Below are 22,958 nucleotides of genomic sequence, written 5' to 3'. Positions count from 1 at the left end.
TCCTTTATGTACTCTGCATGATATTTTAGTAATTTATGCACCACTTCTTTGTTCACCTCATACTCTAGATTCCTTGATGGCAGAGACTGTCTTGCTTATCTTGGCATTACTAAAATGACTAGCATAGTGTTTTGCACCCCATAAACACTTGTTAGATTGAATTGAGTCATTTTAGTAATTTTCGTCTCTTCCCTCAATACTTCGTTTTTTCTCCTCACCCTCTTACTCTCAAATCCATTTCTGCGTGAGCTACACATGTTAATGCCTCAGGTTGATTACTCAGGCTGATCATGTTTCTCTGTTTTGAGCTAGGCTGGACTCAAACTAGCAGGTGTGAACTAAAATAAGCTATGAGTTCAATCACAGAGTGGTGCTAGTGAAAATACAGTTGAAAAATGAAAAGACTAAAAATCTAAAGTCTACCACTACCTGAAGACTAGGCTTAAATAGCTCAGATTTATAAATTCTTAGATTTTAAAAAAGACTTTTTATTCTCAAACTCCACAATGCATACATATTTGTGCCAGTTGTAACACCCAGGTATACACTGACCTGTTGTCTTAACCTGAATTTGGCAATAGATGAGATTAGACATTTTATCATAGGAATAAAAGAATTAAGCCAGTAAAAGAAGTGATTTATTTAGTCACCCACCAAGCTAAGAGTCAAAGTAGGACTACTATCAGGTGTTCTTAATATTGCAGTGATTTAAATACTGTCTGAATTAAGGGATTGTGTTTCTAGATCCTGATTGCCAAAAGGAAGAAGCCCTAAGTTATCTGACAAGATATTTGTTTGTTAATAGATACTGTTTTCTCAATGACTAAGGAAGTCAGCTGTTTGTTCCCGTATGTGCTAAAAATGTTCAAAAACCTTCTAAAGCAACAAGATTATTTCAACCTTTCCCTTCACCAAGATGGACCAATTATAGACACCTGTTTTATATATAATAGATGTTCAATAAATATTGAAAGTTAAATGTGTGTTGACTTCTGTTAGAAGGGCGTGTGGCACTTGTGCTCTGATGCCTCCTTATAGCACCTATTCATGTCATTCATTCACTCATTCATTTCCTGAAAAGATACTTGAGCAAAGACTTGAAAGAGATGAGAGAATGAGCCACGTGGATAAGCAAGGGTATATAGCAAGTCTAAAGGCCCTGAAGCCAGAATATGACTGTCATGTTAAAGAAAAAGCAGGACATAAAGGTGGCTAGAGTACAGTGAGGAAGGAGAATAGTAGGAGATGAAGTCAGAGAAGTAATAGGAGGCCAGATCCTACAGAGTTTTGAAGGTCATTAGAAGGACTTTGGCTTTTACTCTTAGTGAGACAGGGAGCCATTGAAGAATGTTGAGCAGATGAGTGACATGATCTGGCTTATGTTGTTAAAGGATATCTAGTGCTAAGAGGATAGGCTGTGGGGGATCAGTCTGGATGCTATTGCAATAACCCAGACAAGAGATAACAGGAGTTTGGACCATGGTAGTGGTAGTGAATCAGAGTCTGTATATATCTTGCACATGAAACTAATTATGCCACAGTAGTTGTATGTTGTATGCAAAGTTTGAGACAGAGAAGAGTCAAGATTGAGTCCGATGTTTTTGGCCTGAGCGGTTGGTGGAGTTGCCGGTAACTGAGGTGGGGAAGAGCAAATTTGGAGGAGACCAAGAGTTCAATTTTGGACATAAGTTAGAGGCACATATTAGGTATCCAAGAATTGATGTCACATAGACCCTCTGAGTCTGGCGTTCAGGAGACATGCCCAAGCAAGAAATATAAATTTGAGAATAGCATATAGATGGTATTTTAAGTTAAGGGCTTGGATAAGATCATCTAGGGCCATGTTTGTCCAATACAGCAGCCATTTAGCCACATGTGGTTATTGAGCATGTGAAATACAGCTGGTCTGAATTGAGGTATGCTGTAAGTGTAACAGTGGTTTTCAAAGACTTAGAATTAAAACAAAAGAACTTAAAATATCTCATTAATATTAATGGTGAGTGTCCACTGTAAAAAAAAGTGCCTTGCATAGTTACTACTGCATCTCCTTTAGACAAAGTCACTCTTTCTGAATTAAAAACAGTCCTGGAGAGCTTCATAAGTCAAAGCCAAGTACAGAAATTGGAGGTTAAGATTGATCCATCAGTCATGGATGGAATGACTGTCTGTACTGAAGAGAAATATGTTGATGTTTCTACAAAAACCAAGATTCCGAAGCCAAGCAGGGTTATGTGAGAGATTTTCTGAAAGTGCTGATTTTTTCTCAGTGAAAATTCTTAAACTTAGAGCAACAACAATAAAATGTTTCCTGAAAGAAAAATAAAATAATAATTTAATACCTCATATTAATATAAAAATATATTTCATACTGATTATATGTTGAAATACTATTTGAGGTATACTGGGTTAAATAATATATATGTGAATTTCACCAGTCTCTTTTTACTTTTTTTGTTAATGTACCTACTGGAAAATTCCAAACTACATATGTGGTTTGCATTTGTGGCTCACATTATTTTCCTATTGAACCTTGCTGCTCTGGGGAGCAAGTTTAGATAAAGAAGTGATACAGTGACTGGGTCTCAGAGCACTCCAACTCTAAAAGGGAAGGGAAGGAGAGAGGAATCAGCAAATGAGACAGTACAGTGGCTAATGGAAGGAAGGAAAATTTTCCTCTACTCTTCAAAGGTTCTTCTGAATGGCCTAAGAATTAAATTGACATAAACAGATGAACAGGAGAGAATTGCATTTAATTTTGCCTCTACAGGAGCCCCATGTACGTGGGAGGTTCAAAGACAGAAAGTAAAATGAGGTACATATACCATTCTGAGCTAAGGAATGGGATGTGGCATAGAGCGTCAAAGAGGAGGAGGGCAATTTACAAGGCAGTAAAAAAAGTTGTTTACTGATCAGATGTTTGCCCTGCCATACAGATAAGTCATTCAGGTGAAATTTATATCTTTGACTAACTCAAATTCTGGGAAAGACCCCCAGTTTAGCCTTTTCCAGGTAGTTAAGGGAGGGGCAAAATATCCTCTTAAGTCTGCAGGGTTTTGATTGCCTTCACAGTGATGAACTGTGGCAACTGCTGCTAATAGGTTAAGTAAAATGAAGCCTGAGAAATGGCCGCTGAATTTAGAAAGGTGAAGGTCACTGGAGGTTTCCATGGAAGTTGGAAGTCAATCATTAACTCTTTCCTACTGAGTGCAAACTCTGCTTCAGTATCCTTCTCAACAAAGAGCCCCTGGAAGTCACTTACAATGGACCAGAATTGAAAAGGGAAATCCTATCTATTTGTCATTACTGATTGGAGTTACATTCTAGTGATTCTCTTGTATAACATCTGTACAACTCATAATTTATAAGCTATGCTTCTTTTAGTGTTGACTTAATAGTAAGAATACTGCACTACACCTGCTTCCCAAGAGGAATTAAAGATTTCTAAAGGTACATTTTCTATTTTCCTTTTAAATACATATCTTCCTCCACCTGTGATGGGTTACATTCCAATAAACTCATCATAAATTGAAAATCCATTTGATACACCTAACCTACCAAACATAATACCTTAGCCTAGCCTACCTTAAACTTGCTCAGAATACTTCGATTAGCCTACAGCGGGACGAAATCATCTCACTCAAAGCCTATTTCATAATAAAAAGTTGACTATCGCATGTAGTTCATTGAATACGACACTGAAGTGAAAATTTACTGAATAATGTATTGAAATGCTATACTGAAAGAATGGTTGTAAGGGTACAAAATAGCTCTAAGTGTCTCGGTTTTTTACCCTCATAATAGACTGGCTGCCTGGGAGCTGTGGGTTGCGGCTGCTGCCCAGCATCACAAGAAGTCTCCTACTGCATGTCACTAAAACAGGAAAAGAAACAAATTCAAAATTCAAAGTACAGTTTCTACTGAATATGTATCACTTTCACATCATTGTAAAGCTGAAAAATTGTAAATTGAGCCATTTTAAATTGGGGATTGTCTGTAGTGAGAGTTCGTATTGGCAAGATAGCAAACTAGTATATGAGGAGTACCTATTGCGATCAGCAAACAAGAGACTGCTCTAATTACAGCTAAATCATATTTTGAGAAGCTTTCTCCATCCCTCCACCACAGTACAGCCATGCCTCGTTTTATTGCTCTTCACAGATATTATGTGTTTTGCGCACTAATTGAAGGTTTGTGGTAACCCTATGCCAAGCAAGTCTATCAGCGCCATTTTTCCAACAGCATTTGCTCACTCGTGTCTTTGTGTCACGTTTTGGTAATTCTTGCAATATTTCAAACTTTTTCATGAATATTATATTTGTTATCGTGATCTATTTTCAGTGATTACGACCTTCCAAAAGCTCAGATGATGGGTAGCATTTTTTAGCAAAAAAGTGTTTTTTAATTATGGTATGAACACTGTTTTTTTAGACATAGTTCTATCACACTTAGCAGACTACAGTATAGTGTAAACACAACTTTTATATACACTGAGAAACCAAAATACATATTTGACTCACTTTATTCTGATATTTGCTTTGTTGTGGTGTTCTGGAACTGAACCGGCAATATCTCCAAGGTACGCCTGTATTTTGTGATTACTGTTTCCATGTTAATTGATCCTTCACAAATTGGTCAGATGAGACCTAGCAGTCACTTCATTTTAGTAGCCAATATATGTCACTAGACCTTGACCTCACAAAAGCTGCAGCAGCAACTGAGGCTATTCTTTAGATTCTGTGTTAAAAAAAAAAAAAAAAAAAAGATGGTTCTTCTCTCTGAAATTGGGAGTAAATATCCTAAATTCAGGAGGAGGAACATTACAGTTTGTCTTTAGCCTTTTCTCTTATGGATTAAATAATTTTTCTTTAGCTCTTTCTTGTACGGTCTATTTAAAATATATTTGGTCATCTTAGTTGCCATTCACTGGATCTTTGCCAAATTCTAGTAATTCACTTAAGTTAACCAAGTGATTTGCATTAAATATTTAAACTATGTGTCTCACCACAGCAGAGTTATCTTGTGTTTTCCTATGTGCTTGACTCCTATTTGTATGTTACACATATTTTAATAATAATACTACATGATTGATTTAACCTCATTTTCATTTAAATACAGACACATTTTTCTCTTATAATTCTGATTTTCTTTTAACATGTGGCTTTCTGGAGTTTTTGCCTGAGTCAAGTATCAAATATGCAGTTCAATTATGTCCTTGTTCACAAATCTTTAAAATGTACATAGGCTTTTAGAATTTAAATCCATTCTTTAAGGCACCTCACCTACTGCTGAATTCTGTATTTTGTTATACAAACCATTTAAAAATGAGTCAGATTTAAAATGAGTCAGATTCCCACAAATATCTCACCCATGACTCTTTCCGAACAGGTATCTATCTTTCTCATTTTTCAAAAGTATTCATTATGAAACTAAATACCGAGGATTTTATTGATTATTTCCTTCAATTTTTCCAAGGCTAGAATAATACACTGAGAATGCAGATACAAGATCATATGATAATAAACTGTTATCTTCTTCTGGACCAAACCTGGACCAAAATTATTCAAAGCTTTCATCTATAATTTTTCTGCTAAACCAAATAGCAATTATCCACCTCATTGTTTCACCATTTTGTCCATCCTCACAGCTTTGGTTCTTCCCTAATTAGAAGATAGTCCAGCTACCATTTCCACTAAACATTTCTCGCCATCACTTGCCATTCAAATTGCCTAAACCAATGCTCAAGATCCTCCCTCCAAAAGCAACATTTTCAAACCTCTCTATTCCAGTTAATGACCTTCTTCCAGTCTCCTCAACTTAAAATTTTGGAGACATCTGGTATTCTTCTCTACCTCATCTATCATATCTGTTAGGAACAGTTCCTGTTGTGCTTTCTTTCCCACAGTCTTTTAATTCCTTCTAAATTCTTCCTTTTCCACTGTCAACATGATAGACTAGACCCTCCTTATCCATATTCTGAAAAATTCAGAAGACTCTAAGCTGGTACATTGGCTTCATTCCTTCCCATTGCAACCTGTTCCCCATAATTGTCAGATTCATTTTCTAAGATGCAACTTTCACGAAGTCATTCCATTTATAAAATGACTCCCTACTGCCTGTAAGATGAACCTCAAACTCCTAAATCCGTTATTCAAAGCATTCCATAACTTGCCCCAGTTCTACTACTACTCCTAACTCCAATTCCTCTCCTTCACTAACTCCCCATTTTAGTCAGAAAGGTGTTCAAGGGGCTCCCTATCACATTTCCTGCAATGCCAGAAATCCATATACAATGTTATAGGCTTCATAAGATAAAAATTTATGGTACATTTTGCAAATAAGGTGATTAGGCCCTTGTAATTAAGTTAAACTGAAGAAGACATTAAATGCTAAAACCAAAAATGGCTATTTTTACTTATTAATAGAGATGAAGGGTGTATAATAAAGAAAATAGGAAGAAGCATAGTGATGTATCTCCACATTTTATAGAATAAGAAACAACCTGAGAGGTTAAATAATTTGCCCAACTTTTCATGGTTGGGTAGGAAAAGTCCTACCATGTCCTGGCCCCGGATCCCTGATCTAAGTGTTACTCCATTTTGCCAACCTGCTTCTCCAAACAAAATCAGTCCATACTTACAGAATGTACTAAATAAAACTTAGGACATTTTTAGTTAATATTTCAGGTTTCAAAGATTATTCATGACTTATGAAACTAGTACTTGTTTAAAGTGGCCTAATGAACCTAATGATGTGTTAGAAAAATCTAAGGTGTAACTATTATCAAGATGGAATTAAAAGCCGGTAACCCAAAACATTGCAATTGATTACAGAATAGAATACATAATAATTTCAGATCTTCAAGGATTTTCATATTGCCAAGCAGACAAAGAATATAAACTATACAAGTTTCCAAAAGACTTGTATCAAGGGTCCATGTAGTTTTTAGAGTCAAGGTGCATTTAGTTTAAACATGAAAATAAATTTTAAATAATTAAATTTTTAGTTTCTCTTCTGTTTCAGCCAAGAGTCTGTGAAAGGCTGCATACCCAGTATGCTTATGATGTCCTTCTTTAGGCAAACTGCTCTGATTGCTATGGCTTGTGTTGGATTTGAGTGAAATCAGCCTGTTTATCCTGGGCTACTTATGTTTGAACTTCTGTGCAGCCTGGGCACAAAGGAGGCTGACCTCCTGTGAGTTAGTGTGGCACAGAATTCCAATTTTGGCACTCCATTTTGAATGGTGGTATATGGACCTATTCACATTCTCTCCCTCTGTAAAGTAAAATGCCTTGTGAACTAAGAGAATTTAGGCATGATTTCAGTTTTCCATGAGACCTGTCATGCCATACTTCCCACTCTCAGAAGTCCCAGAATAACTCTATGTCTCAGAAATAATGTCCTGGGCTACCTTATATCCGAGGATATCCATGCACAAAAACTCCACTGCCAAAGATGATCTGAATATAACTTCTCTTTTCATTTTTAAGGAATCTAAAAACCTACTAAACTATATGCCATTAAAAGATGGGCAAAATAATATAAAATATTTGAACTCTTTCTGTATCTCCAGAATTAATATATATTTTCACATTAATTTTTCCTTTTTAAAAAAGATTTATTTATTTATTTAGGAGGGGAGGGGAGGGGCAGAGGGAAAGGGAGGGAAAGAATCTTAAGCAGGCTCCATACCAGCGCAGAGGCTGATGCAGGACTGGATCTCATGACCCTGAAATCATGACCTGAGCCGAAATCAAGAGTCAGACCCCTAACAGACCGAGTCACCCAGGCACCCCTTCACATTAATATCTATTCTCTCATCATTCATCCAAGGAACCAGCAACAGAACTGGCCATTGTGAAGGTATGTAAGGTAATTCTGAATGTGTTCATATAGCCCTGTGTATGTGTGTGTGTATGTGTGTACAGCAGTCCATAAAACTTTACTAGAGAGTCTCTTGGAATAAGTTACCAGCCAACAATGATCAAAAACTTCTTTTTCTTTTTTTCTTTTTTAAAAAGATTTTATTTTTAAGTAATCTCTATACCCAAGATGGGGCTCAAACTCACAACCCTGAAATCAAGAATCACAAGCTCCACCAACTGAGCCAGCAGGGTGCTCCACAAACTCCTCTTTATAATCTAATGACTAGAATACCACTTGGAACTCTCTGGCAATGATTTACTAAAAACTACCTAAAGGTTTAAAAGAGCTAATGTATTAGAAGGAGTTGAATCTGACATCAATATTGATAAGCTGAGGTATGATGGTACCACTTTTTGAAAGAAAATATCCTATGTTTCTAATTTAAAATACAGAACCTCAAAGTCTACAGATAAAATTGATTTAGAGTTATAAAGTTTGTTGATTTTCCTTTATAAGAATAACTTTAACTTTTACCTTTAAACATTTCTATTGTAGCTTCACATTTTTTTGTATTTTGTTAACGTCCAGATTACATTTGCTGATTTTTTGCCCAGTGTGTCACTGTTAAAGCCATTGTTTCCTTGTTGATTTTTTGCTTAGATGATCTGTCCATTGATGTAAGTGGGGTGTTAAAGTCCCCTACCATTATTGTATTATTATCAATGAGTTCCTTTATGTTTATTATTAATTGTTTTATATATTTGGGTGCTCTCATGCTGGGGGCATAAATATTTATAACTGTTAGATCTTCTTGTTGGACAGTCCCCTTTGTTATGATATAGTGCCTTTCGTCATCTCCTGTCACAGTCTTTGGTTTAAAATTATTTGTCTGATATAAGTTTTTTTTTTAAGATTTTAGTTATTTATTTGACACAGAAAGAGACAGCCAGTGAGAGGGAACACAAGCAGGGGAAGTGGGAGAGGGAGAAGGAGGCTTCCAGCGGAGGAGCCTGATGTGAGGCTCTATCCCAGAATGCCAGGATCACACCCTGAGCTGAAGGCAGATGCTCAACGACTGAGCCGCCCAGGCGCCCCATGATATAAGTTTTGTTATTCCAGCTTTCCTTTGATGTCCACATTTGCTGATTTCTTGATTTTATACCTTCTACTACAGTGGTTCTCAAACTTCAGTGTGCATATGAATTATATTGAATGTTTATTAGAAATGTAAATTTCTAGGCCAGAAGGTCTGAGCCAGACCTAAGGGACCCAGGAATCTGCCCATTTAACAGGATGCTCACATTGACACAGATAGTCTGAGGACAAGCCTAATGCTATATACTGAATGTTTGCTCCCCCTATCCATATGTAGAAATCTTACCCTTGTTATGGTATTAGAAGGTAAAGCCTTTTATAGGTGATTAGATCTCAACAGTAGAGCCCTCATGAATGGGAGTAGTGCCATTATAAAAGAAATCTTGGAAAGTTCCCTCCTTGTTTCTTGCCATTTGAGAGTACAATGAGAAGTTGGCAGTCTGCAACCCAGAAGAAAGTTCTCACCAGAACCCAGCCATGCTGATCTCAGACTTCAAGCCTTCAGAACTGTGAGAAATACATTTCTCTTGTTTATAAACCACCCAGTTCATGGTATTATGTTAGCACAACCCAAACAAACTAAAACACCTTCTATTACATAAATAATGCCAAATACATACCGACACAGATATGAAATTACCATTTCTTTCTTACCATTTTAATTATAGCTTTTGCTATAGAATTTAAATTTGGGGAAATGTGCATATGATATAATTTTAATACGGGAAGATCATCTAAATAATCTAGGTTTGAAAAACAGACAAATATATTAATAGTTCACAGAAAAAGAAATGTAAATATTACTTTAGTGTATGGAAAAATGCTGGATCTAGCTCATAATAAGACAAATGCAAATTAAAAGTGTACTTAACATTTCAAACATCCCTAATTGGTAAAACACATCCTCATCAGTGAAAATCTAATAAAGGTGGTGTTCAAAGAATGTATTTATAACTCAAAAGGCATTTATTTTGGCTGTTAGAGGAGATTACCGGTAAACATTTCCAGCTCCCAACCTTTATATATAAAAACAGTATGTTTAGCATGATGATTTAGCATTGGTTATAAAGTCTTTGATTAAGCATGCTACCAATCGATATTCGATTTTCATTTTACTTATAGAGATACTTGTGACCTGAATAGCTCTAAAGAAGCCTAATAATATAAGATATACAACTCATTTGTATAAATGTATTTTTAAGCATGTTATGCTCTCTCTATTGGTATAAGTAATGATTTCACAAAATTGTCCTCATTTCTGGTATGTATGTCTGATTAGTTTTGCACTCTTATGGAATAGGGAATATTTATTTGCATATCAATGAAATTCAATCCTGCCTGGACTGACCAACGGAGTCAATAATAATAACAAAAAAACCACTTAGGTGTGCAGACATAAAACTGGAAACAGATCACACACTCTATTATCAGCATTGCTGTACTTTTTATGATTGCTTTTCTTCCAATTACCTGTTGTTAATGAAAAACATGTATTGGTTTCCAATAAATTTGTTGTGATATTTTTTGTTCTATATATTTTAATCCAAATTATTGTAGCAATCATATAGGAGCCCCTAGGAACTAGAGATGAGAAAGTAGAGGAAACAACAAATCTACAGAGCCTATATACAGTTTTGATTGCCTCCCTTTAATTTTGTATGTTTCATCTTTGATAATTTATGAAAGTTGTATCTGCCTAATACAACCTAAATGAGAATTAATGCAATAATCTAGAAGGCTTGAACAGAGCAAATGACTGAATCATCCTGCTAATGGCTTCCATTCTCCACTTTTTTTTATTTTTTATTTTTTATTTTTTTTTAAAGATTTTAATTATTTATTTGACAGAGAGAGAGAGAGACAGGCAGCGAGAGAGGGAACACAAGCAGGGGGAGTGGGAGAGGAAGAAGCAGGCTCCCAGCGGAGGAGCCTGATGTGGGGCTCGATCCCACAACGCCGGGATCATGCCCTGAGCCGAAGGCAGACGCTTAACGACTGAGCCACCCAGGCGCCCCTCCACTTTTTTTTAAACTAAAAATCAAGAGAACTTTTTACATGTTCTGTAATACAATCCCTATCTTTTGCTTCCCTTCCCTATTTCTCTTTCATCTCTCAAATCAAACCTTCCCAGTGTAACCTTTAGAACTCACCAAGTGTAGTCAGCAAAATCCCAAATATCTGAAACCTCTTCTCTGATCTTTTCCTTTCACTTCTTGATCTCCTGAAACTCACTCTCCCCTACTGCACTGCTTTCCCTGCCGTCCTCTTAAGTGGAAGCTGTTCTTCCCTAAGACCCTTTGTACTACTGGGGCTAGAGGTGGGGGGCAGGCTTTCATCCCCACAACTCTACCCAAACTGCTCTTGTTGAGGTCACCAGTGGCCAACATGTTGGCAAATCCAACGTTCAGGTCTGGTTCCTTCTTATTTTTCTGACCTCTAAATGTTGCAGTGCCCAAGGTCAGTCCTCAGATCTTTCCTCTATTTCAGCTCACTACTTTGGCCATCTGACCTGGTGCTGTTGCTTAAAATACCACCTATATGCTGCCTACTTATAGTTATAACCTGGACTCTCTCTTGAACTCCAACTTCAGATATCTAATTACTTATTTGATAATCCTACTTGAATATGCAATACACATTTAGATATGTCCCAAACCTGCTGTTCCAATAGTTTTCTGTCTCCCGGTAATTGGTTATCCTACTTTAGGAGTTCTTCAGACCAATAATGTTGGAGTCACTCTTGTCCCATCTCTTTCTCTCATGATTCTTATTCAGTCCAATGTAAATTGTGTTCAAATATATCCATATTCCTGCCAATTGTCTCCACTTCCACAAGTACCACCCTGGTTCAAGCCACTATGATCTCTCACCTTGACTTTTGCTAAGGTCATAAAACTAGCCTCTCTGTTTCTCCCCTTGCCTTCTCACAGTATATTCTCTACACAGTAGCCAGACTGATCCTTATAAAATATAAGTGACATCATGTCGTTCCTCTGCTCAAAACCCTTCAACTGCATTCCATATCATTAGAGTAAAAACCCAAATCCTCATAAGGCCTATCAGACATCATCTCTGATTTCATCTACCCTCTCTGCCTTACTTACTCTGATCCAGTCACACTGGTCTTCTTGGTCTTTCCTAAAAAAACCAAGAGTTATCTAACTCAGGGTCTTCAAACCTGATATTGCCAATGTCTGGAATAGTCTTTCTGCAGGTAGACAGATTGCTCACTTTCTAATACCCTTCAGGTCTCTGCACAATTATCATCTTACCAGAGAAGGCCTTTCCTGAACTCCCTATAAGAATGTCTTTCTCCATTCCTTGCCTGGTTTCATTTTTTTTCATAACACTGTCACTAACTGGTGTCATTTATTTTATGTCTTTCTCACATCTCATGCCAGAAGTGCCCCCCAAACAGTGATTTTGTTTATTTTGTTCATTGCTATATTCCCAAAGTCTGGCACATGATGGGTGCTCAATAAGTATTTGTTGAAAAAAAAAATGAATATTTTACTTCTCTCCTTCTCTCTCTCTCTCGTGTTAATATTCACTTAAATATTAACTAAATCTTTCTGTAGTAAAACTACTCACCACTCTTTGATAGTTCTCCAAATCAATTAAGATTCTATTCTAATGATGGTAAATAATCATTATTTGTTATTTCTATCTTGAGCAGTGCTGTTCTACAGAACTTTCCACAGTGACTGAAAAAATATTCTGTATTTGCACTAATATGGTAGCCATGTAGTTATTGCATGTAGTTACTGCGTATTCAAATGTGGCTAGTGCAAGTGATGGGCTAAATTTTTTCATTTTAATTTAAATAGCCATGTGTAGCTAGTGGCTATTTTATTGGATAGTGCAGTTTTGAACAATACCATTTTTTAGTATTCCAATTCACATTTCATAATTTCATGTTTTTATTTTTCTTTTTTAAACAATTTCCTTATTTTAATTTAAGACTATTTTCTTAATTCTTATTAAGAAATTTTTCAGTGGTTTCTTTCCAATTTAAACTTAGATTTATCTTGGAATTTTTTGTGCATTTCAAACAATAATATATAAATAAGACAAATACGATAACCAGCACTTTTCAATAAAAATAATGAAACCTAAGTTTCATCATAAAATTTAAAACTGTGAAATTCATTTTAGCAGATGTTGTTGTTTAGTTACTCAAAAGCCATTCCCATCCTGATCCTCCTTTGTAGCCTCCCATGATAGACGCTAGAAAGACAAATACTTACCCAGCCTCCCTTGCAACAAGGACTGGCCATGTGACCAGATATGACCCATGAAATGCAAGTAGGCATTTACTAGAAAAGTATCTTAGAAAGTTTTTGGTATTCTGACTAAAAAGGAACAGGCAATGGAATACCACTCAGCAATAAAAGGTCCAATCTCTTAATATATATAACATGGGAGAATCTCAAAAATATTATGTTGAGGGAAAAAATGCAGACAAGTGCACATATTGTGTGGTTTCATTTTTATGAAATTCAAGAAGGCAAAACTAAGCTTTTGCTGATAGAAATCAGAAGTATGGTTGCCTCTGGGATGGTGAGGTAACTGGCTGGAAAGAAACACGAGGGAACTTAAGGGTGACAGAAATTCTATGTGTTGATTTATGTGATGATCACATTTGGGTATTGTGTATACATTTGTCAACACTCATTGATTGGTATGTTTAACATAGTTCATTTTTTCTACACATAAATTATAGCACAATAAAAAAAAAAAAGTAAAAAGAAAGCACCAGAGGTGGCTCATGTGTTCTCCGGCCATCACCCTTTCTTCCTGGACATGATTCCTGGGCTGCCACAGTCATTTCATTTTGCCTGTGCTCAAGAGAGAGAATTGCACAGATATTTGCCCTAACTTTGCTAAGCCACTGAATCACTACAGTAATTGTTCATCTCTAGACTTCTTATGTCAGAAAAATAGAGTCCTATTTGTTCTACCTACCATAGGTTAATCAATGAAATGAGAAATATATTTTACTTGGACTTCTGAATGAACCTAGTGATGTAATAATTTTATATTATGTGACTTGTTTACATTCCACATCTCACCCAATGGGGTTCTACAATGGCCCTAAATGGTTTATCATCATAGAATCACTGGCATCAGAAAATAGGCATACCAAGGAAATTTGCCTCATTCAAGGAAATTTACCTCTTTATTGATTAAATATTTGTAATAATAAACTAGAAAATACATTTACAAAACTTAAGTGCTGGTTTTTAAAATAAATAAGAGAACAAGTAAGAATAAAGAACAAGATGTTACACAACATTCTTTTGTTTTAGAATTTCAGTTTCTAAAAGAGAACAAAACTACAGTTGATAAAATAGGAAGAAATTATGTAGGCTGAAAAGGTGCAAACTGCCCACCATAAAAATAACTATGACAGATAATATTTGTTGATTGTCTCCCAAATACCTATCAGTCAAGTTCTAAATGCTTTATGCACATTATCTCAACATAATTCTAACAACTCTATGAGGAACGTATCATCTCTATTTTGGTATGAAGAGATTGAGCTGCAGAGAGGTTAAGCAACTTTCCCAAGGTTGTGGGGCTGATAAAAGGCAGACTCAGGACTTGATCTTGGGTCTTTCAGATGGTAAAATTTAGTACCCTTAACCATGACTATGTTTACTCTCTTCCTGCCACCAAGAATAATGCATCACAATTTTATTAGGTTTAAAGAGAATATTTTTATTTTTATTTTTTGCCTAACTCATATATGAAAAGGACCATGACAACTTCTGATCTTCATCATGGTGTTCTTATAACTGTTAATTCAAAAACTGATTTCTGGGGCTCCTGGGTGGCACAGTGGTTAAGCATCTGCCTTCGGCTCAGGGCGTGATCCCGGCGTTATGGGATCGAGCCCCACATCAGGCTCCTCCGCTATGAGCCTGCTTCTTCCTCTCCCACTCCCCCTGCTTGTGTTCCCTCTCTCGCTGGCTGTCTCTATCTCTGTTGAATAAATAAATAAAATCTTAAAAAAAAAACCTGATTTCCTTCTAAAAATTAAAATACAATCTTACTTTGAACTAAAGAAAGATATTGTGCCTATTAATCATGGTTGTTGTAGACCACATGCAATTCTGACACATTCCATAATCTGTCCTCATTTCAACATTTAAAATGATGGTAAAACTTTGCATACGATATTAAAATAATGATCAGTTACAATCCGTTAAGAAGAATAATTATAACGTCTCAAAGGATTGAAAAGATAATGATATGTAATGACTACAGTGAAACTTTCTAAAGGTAACTAGAATATTTTCAGTTTTGCAATTTCATCTTTGTAATCTTTAAAGACAGTAGTGGCATAATTGCTAAACCATTCATTAAAACTGGTCAGTGATAAAGTGGTTTCAAAACATTAAATAAAACTTTCTTCCAAATAAGGAAAAAAATCAAAGACTTTTGAGAAAACATTTAATAAAATCATCTAAATAGAGACTAGCCTCTCCCCCTCACCCACCGTCGTTGAAAGCATCTGGAAAATCCTCATAAAAATAGTTTACCTGATTATAGTTCTTGGTCAGGTCATGAAGCTTTACTATCATGCTAAGCTCCCTCAATCTCAGAAAACAGAAACAGCATTTACAATCTGCTATTCATTTTCTGAAGGGTTGGAGGATGTGAAGAGATGAAATAAAGAACTGCTGTTCTGTGAAATTATTTTTAATTTTTTATATGATAAATATAGGTACATATTTAGTGGTCAAGCCTCAATTATCTACTTCATATAAACATCCAAGTTTTTTAACACTCATACTTGTCCACACTGAATCTCCAGGAATTTGTCAATTGCAGTTCAGCTTTTCTGACCTCAGCACTGGTTCCCCCAGCCCGTTCCATCCCTGAGTCTTTGCTCTAGTCATTACTTCCCTGTATTCACCCATCTCTCCAACCTTGGAAGCAGTTATTTGCCCCTATGTCCTCCCCTCTCATCAAAGAAGAATTGATTTTTCAGCGTGTTCAGCTTTTTACTTGTCAGAACAGACTTCTGAGCTCCTGATATGGAGAACTGGATACCAGAACTCCTATCTAGAAATTTTGAGTCAGAGAGGTTCTGAACCTGTAGACACCAGGAACAGCTGAGGTTAGGAGTGAAGCACCCAACTGATACAAGATTTAGCAAACCTCTCTGCCCCCATTTCCCTTCTTGGCTTCCAGAATTTTGGAGGCTAGACATATACTCCCATTTGGGATATTGCAAGAATCCTGAGGAAATGGATGACTCCAAGAGAAGATGAGAAAGTAATTAGAGGCTCTCTAACTCAATAGCCCTGACAAATCTCTCTTAGAGCAGCCCATTCATCAACAAGCCCTGGCCAATATAATATACACATACAAACAGACAATCAAGAATTACCAGATACTTGAAGGAAACTTTTAACATTTCGAATGGAAGCCAAAATAAAGAAGGAACTTAGAGAAAACAGCAACAGTGGAGAGAGTGAAAAAAAAAAATTTAAGAGACAGTATACAGAGGGGAAAAAAATTTTAAGGACATGTAATGAATATCCCCAGAGATAAAGAGAGGGTATTTTTTGTGTACATGAAGCAAAAGAGAAGGCTATAAAAAAGTTATATTTAGTGACTAAGAATAAGCTCTAGGGAAGTCAAAAGAATGGTGAAAATGAAATTTTCAATAGAAGAGTTGGAAACTAATCTTTAGAACATTTCTCAGAAAACAAGTCAGAGAAGGAGATACATGAGAAAAAATAAGAAAATAAGAGGTCTAACATCCAACTAGTAGGAATTTTAGAAAGTGATAACAAAGTGGAGGAGATAAATATGAAAAAAAAAATACAAGAGAACTTCTCAGAATGAAAGAGCATGACATTCTACTTTGAAAGAGCCCACAGATTGCCTAGCATAATGCTTGCAAGTGCTCCACCAGGGCAGTCACTGAGGAATTCTAGAACTCTGGGGATAAAGAGATCTTGTATCCTCATCTCCCTTGCCCTTCTTACTTCTTTGCCCTTGCTTGAGAAAGCCACAACTCTGGTTAAATCCAACTCTAAGTTCACTCTCTGTACCCACCCCCCTAAATAAGACAGCAGAAAAACCATGCTGAATGGTTTCACTTTAAATTAATGACACTAACCCCTAGTGGGCTCTCAATGCTACATTACTCATGATATATTTCCATGATTCATTCTCTTACTGACTACTTCATGCCATCTCCACTCTTATTGAACTCCAACCCTCTTCCAGCATCCTCACTTTCAGCTAACAACCTCACTTTCTTTTGCTGAGAAAAACTGGGAAACAATTAAAAGAAAGATCTTCCACATACTCATACGACCACAACATCCTCCCACCTGCATAATGAAGCCAGTGTCCTACCTTCTCTTGTTAGTTTTGATGAGCTCTCCAAGCAAAGGCAAACTTCTCCTCTTGTGCATTAGATTTTTGTCCTTCCTTGCCTGCTCAACGAGATTGCTCCAGCAATTCTTCCCTTTTTCCCCGAATCATCAGATTTTCTCCTTCTACATCATCATTTTCCATTAGAATACAGACAGGTCTTTCTCTCTCTCTCTGTCTATGTGTGTGTACAAAACTAACCTTCTTTTAACTTTACTTCTCCCACCATTGTTTTATTTTTTTCCTTCTCTATTTTCTATTACGTCCTTCTCAACACTGTAGCTATCTCCAGTTTCTCTCTGCCTATTTCTCTTGGGCCCACTCTAATCATTTTTTCATCTCTATTATGACATTGACACTCTCTACCAGAAGTTTCTGATGATCTCCATGATGCCAAATCTAAGATCAACTCTTGGGCCTCATTTTCTTTGATCTATCAGCAAGATTTGACACACACATGATCACTCTCTCCTCCTTGAGACACTTCTTCACTTGACTTGCAGGGTGTGACATTCACCTAGTTTTCCTCTTAACTTTCTGACTGCTCCTTTTCTGTCTTTTCTACCAATTCCTTTTCATCTCCTCAACCTCCACCTGTTGCAGTGCCTCAGAACTCCTTGACTTTGCATCTACTACATTCCCTAAAGTGATGACTTTAAATACCATCAGTATACTGAAGAGTCTTATGTTTACATCTCAGCTTGGACTTCTCCCCAGATTCTCTATTTGTCATCTTCACTTGGTATCTCAAATTCAATATGACCAAAACTGAGCTATTGATATATACCCTCCAACATGTTCCTCCCACAGACTTTCCTACCTCACTTAAGGGCAACTCCTTTTTTCTATTTTTGAAGGTCAAAAAACATTACAGTCATGCTTGACTTCTCTCTTTCACACTCCACATCTAGTAAGTCAGCAAATACTGTTAGTTCTACATTTAAAATACACCCAGGATTTGACCATTTTTTATATTTCTACTACTAGCACTCACTCTGGTCCAAGCCACTATTATTTCTCATCTGAATTACTGCAATAGCATTCTAAATGTGTGTCCTACTCTGCCCTTAGGCCATTATTTACCCTGCTAAGGAAAGTCAGAGCAGTCACATATCTGCTCAAAACTCTCCACCAGCATCTATTTTTTTTTTTTTTGGACTAAAAAGCTAAGTTCTTGAGTTAAGACCTATTCTTCTCAAATTATTCCAAAAAATAGAAAAGGAACGAAAACTTCCAAATTCATTCTATGAGACCAGCATTACCCTGATACCAAAACCACATAAAGACACCACTAAAATAGAGAACTATGGGCCAATATCCCTAAGGAATATAGATGCAAAAATTCTCAACAAAATACTAGCAAACTGAATCCAACAATACATTAAAAAAACATTCACCATGTTCAAGTGGGATTTATTCCTACGTTGCAAAGGTGGTTTAATATTCACAAATCAATCAATGTGATACACCACATTAATAAAAGAAAGGATAAGAACCATATAATCATTTCAACAGACACAGAAAAAGCAAATGATGAAGTAAAACATCCATTCATGAAAAAAACCCTCAGCAAAGTAGACTTAGAGGAAACATACCTCAACATTATAAAGGCCATATGTGAAACCCACAGCTAATATCATTCTCACTGGGGAAAAACTCAGAGCTTTTTCTCTATGGTCAGGAACAAGACAAGGATGTCCACTCTTACCACTTTTATTCAACATAGTACTGGAAGTCCTAGCCACAGCAATCAGACAACAAGAGAAATAAAAAGCATCCAAATTGGCAAGGAAGAAGTAAAACTTTCACTTTTTGCAGATGACATGATACTATACACAGAAAACCTGAAAGACTCCACTGAAAAATGTTAGAACTGAAACACAAATTCAGTAAAGTCACAGGATACAAAATAAACATACAGAAATCTGTTGCATTTCTATATACCAATAACGAAGCAGCAGAAAGAGAAATTAAGGAATCAATCCCATTTATAATTGCACCAAAAACAATAAGATACCTAGGAATAAACCTAAACAAATGGGTGAAAGGCCTGTACTCTAAAACTATAAAATACTAATGGAAGAAAATGAAGATAACACAAATAAATGGAAAGACAATCTGTGCTCATGGATTGGAAAAACATATACTGTTAAAATATCTATACTACCCAAAGCAATCTACACATTTAATGCAATCCCTTTTAAAATACCAAAAACATTTTTCACAGAGCTAGAACAAACAACCTTAAAATTTGTATGGAACCACAAAAGACCCTGAATAGCCAAAGCAACCTTGAAAAAGAAAAACAAAGCTGAAGGCATCACAATTCCAACTTCAAGTTATATTACAAAGCTGTAGCAATCAAACAGTATGGTTCTGGCACAAAAACAGACACATAGATCAACAGAAGACAATAGAAAACCCAGAAATGAACCCACAGTTATATGGTCAATTAATCTTTGACAAAGCAGGAAAGAATATCTAATGGGAAAGAGAATGTCTCTTCAACAAATCGTGTAGAGATGAGTGGACAGCAACATGCAAAAAAAAAAAAAAAAAAAGAAAGAAAGAAAGAAAGAAAGAAAGAAACTGAACCACTTTCTTACACCATACACAAAAATAAATTCAAAATGGATGAAAGACCTAATATGAGACAGGAATCCATCAAAATCCTAGAGGAGAACACAGGCAGCAACCTCTGTGACCTTGGCTGCAGCAACCTTTTGTTAGACACATCTCTGGAGGCCAGCAAAACAAAAGCAAAAATAAACTACTGGGACTAAAGAATTTGTGATCACCAAACCAGCCCTGCAAGAAGTATTGAAAGGGATCCTCTAAGTAATTAGAGAGCCCAAAAGTAACATATATCAGCAAGGAACAAACACAATATACAAAACAGGGACTCAACAGGTAATACAATGGTATTAAATTCATATTTTTCAACACTTACTCTGAATGTAAAGGGCTAAATGCCCCAATCAAAAGACAAAGGGTATCAGGTTGGATTAAAAAAAAAAAAAAAAAAAAAAAGCAAGGCCCATCTATATGCTGTCTGCAACAGACTTATTTTAGACCCAAAGACACCTCCAGACTGAAAGTAAGGGGTGGAAAACCATTTATCATTCTAATGGACATCAAAAAAAAAGCTGGGGTGGCAATCATTTGATTAGACAAATTAGATTTTAAACCAAAGACTGTAATAAGAGATGAGGAAGGACACTATATCATACTTAAAGGGTCTACACAACAAGATCTAACAATTGTAAATATTTATGCCCCTAACATGGGAGCAGCCAATTATATAAACCAACTAATAACAAAAATTAAAGAAACACATTGATGATAATGCAATAATAGTAGGGGACTTTAACACCCCACTCACTGCAATGGACAGATCATCTAAGCAGAAGATCAACAAGGAAACAAGGGCTTTGAATAACACACTAAACTAGATGGACTTCACAGATATATTCAGAGCATTCCATCCTAAAGCATTAGAATACACATTCTTCTTGAATGCACATGGAACATTCTTCAGAATAGATCACATGCTGGATCACAAATCAGGTCCCAACTGGCACCAGAAGATTGTGATCATTTCCTGCATATTTTTGGACCACAGTGCTTTGAAACTGGAATTCAATTCCAAGAGAAAATTTGGAAAGAACTCAAATACATGGAGGCTAAAGGGTATCCTACTAAAGAATGAATGGGTCAACCAGAAAATTAAATAAGAATTTTAAAAACTCATGGAAACAAATGAAAATGAAAACACAACTGCTCAAAACCTTTGAGATGCAGCAAAGGCAGTCCTAAGAGGGAAGTATATAGCCATACAAGCCTTTCTCAAGAAACAAGAAAGGTGTCAAATACACAACCTAACCTTACACCTAAAGGAGCTGGAGAAAGAACAGCAAATAAAGCCTACATGCAGCCAGAGAAGAGAATTAATAAAGATCAGAGCAGAAATCAATGAAATAGAAACCAAAAGAACAGTAAAACAGATCAACGGAACTAGGAGCTGGTTCTTTGAAAGAATTAATAAGATTGATAAACCCCCAGCCTGTCTTATCAAAAAGGAAAGAGAAAGGACCCAAATAAATAAAATCATGAATGAAAGAGGAGAGATCACAACCAACACTGCAGAAATACAAACAATCATAAGAACATATTACGAGCAACTATATGCCAACAAATTAGTCAATCTGGAAGAAATGGATGCATTCCTAGAAACATATCAACTACTAAAACTGAAACAGGAAGAAGTAGAAATCCTGAACAGACCCATAACCAGCAAGGAAACTGAAGCAGTCATCAAAAATCTCCCAACAAGAGTCTAGGGCTGGATGGCTTCCCAAGGGAATTCTACCAAACATTTAAAGAAGAATGAATACCTATTCTTCTGAAGCTGTTTCAAAAAATAGAAATGGAAGGAAAACTTCCAAACTCTTACTATGAGGCCAGCATTACCTTAAAACAAGACAAAGACTCCACCAAAAAGGAGAATTATAGACCGATATCCCTGATGAACATGGATGCCAAATTCTCGCCAAGATACTAGCCAATAGGATCCAATGGTACATTAAAAGGATCATTGACCTCTACCAAGCAGGATTTATTCCTGGGCTGCAAGGGCAGTTCAACACCCGCAAATCAATTTGGTACACTACATTAATAAAAGAAAGGACAGGAACCATATGATCCTCTCAATAGATGCAGAAAAGGCATTTGACAAGGTACAGCATCCTTTCTTGATTAAAACTCTTCACAGTGCAGGGATAGAGGGAACATACCTCAATATCATAAAAGCCATATACAAAAAGCCCACAGTGAATATCATTCTCAATGGTGAAAAACTGAGAGCCTTTCTCCTAAGGTCAGGAACACTACACAGGTGTCCACTATCACTACTTCTGTACAACATAGTACTACTAGAAGTCCTAGCCTTAGCATTTAGATAACAAAAGGAAATAAAAGGCATACGAATCAGCAATGAAGAAGTAAAACTCTCATTCTTCCCAGATGACATGATACTCTATATGGAAAACCCAGAAGTCTCTATCCCAAAATTGGTAGAACTCATACAGGAACTCAGCAAAGTGGCAGGATATAAAATCAATGCACAGAAATCAGGTGCATTTTTATATACTAACAATGAGACAGAAGAAAGAGAAATTAAGGAGTGGATTCCATTTATAATTGCACCAAAAACCATAAGATACCTAGGAATGGAAAAAAGACAGTCTCATCAACAAATGGTGGGAAAATTGGACAGCCACATACAGAAGAATGAAACTGGACCATTTCCTTACACCATACACAAATATAGACTCAAATGGATGAAAGACCTAAACATGAGACAAGAATTCATCAAAATCCTAGAGGAGAACACAGGCAGCAAGGACCTTGGCTGCAGCAACCTCTTGCTAGACACGTCTCCAAAGGCACAGCTAAGCAAACAGTCAACGAAACCAAAAGACAACCGATGGAATGAGAGAAGGTATTTGCAAATGATTTATCAGATAAAGGACTAGTATCCGAAATCTACAAAGAACTTACCAAACTCAACACCCAAAGAACAAATAATCCAATCAAGAAATTAG

At 36.3% G+C, this 22,958-nt stretch overlaps 1 protein-coding gene across 12 annotated transcripts in view; it reads right to left on the bottom strand.

Moving 5' to 3' along the window:
- Positions 1-22,958, bottom strand: part of AKAP9 (A-kinase anchoring protein 9) — a 200,793-nt gene that overhangs the window by 160,069 nt on the left and 17,766 nt on the right. The gene's annotated exons all lie outside the window — the stretch shown is intronic.

This window comes from Ursus arctos, unplaced genomic scaffold (genome assembly GCF_023065955.2).
Source record: "Ursus arctos isolate Adak ecotype North America unplaced genomic scaffold, UrsArc2.0 scaffold_3, whole genome shotgun sequence".
In the NCBI taxonomy this organism is placed as follows: Eukaryota; Metazoa; Chordata; class Mammalia; order Carnivora; family Ursidae; genus Ursus; species Ursus arctos.
Note: the sequence above shows the minus strand (reverse complement) of the source record. Positions and strands in the feature narration are given on the sequence as shown.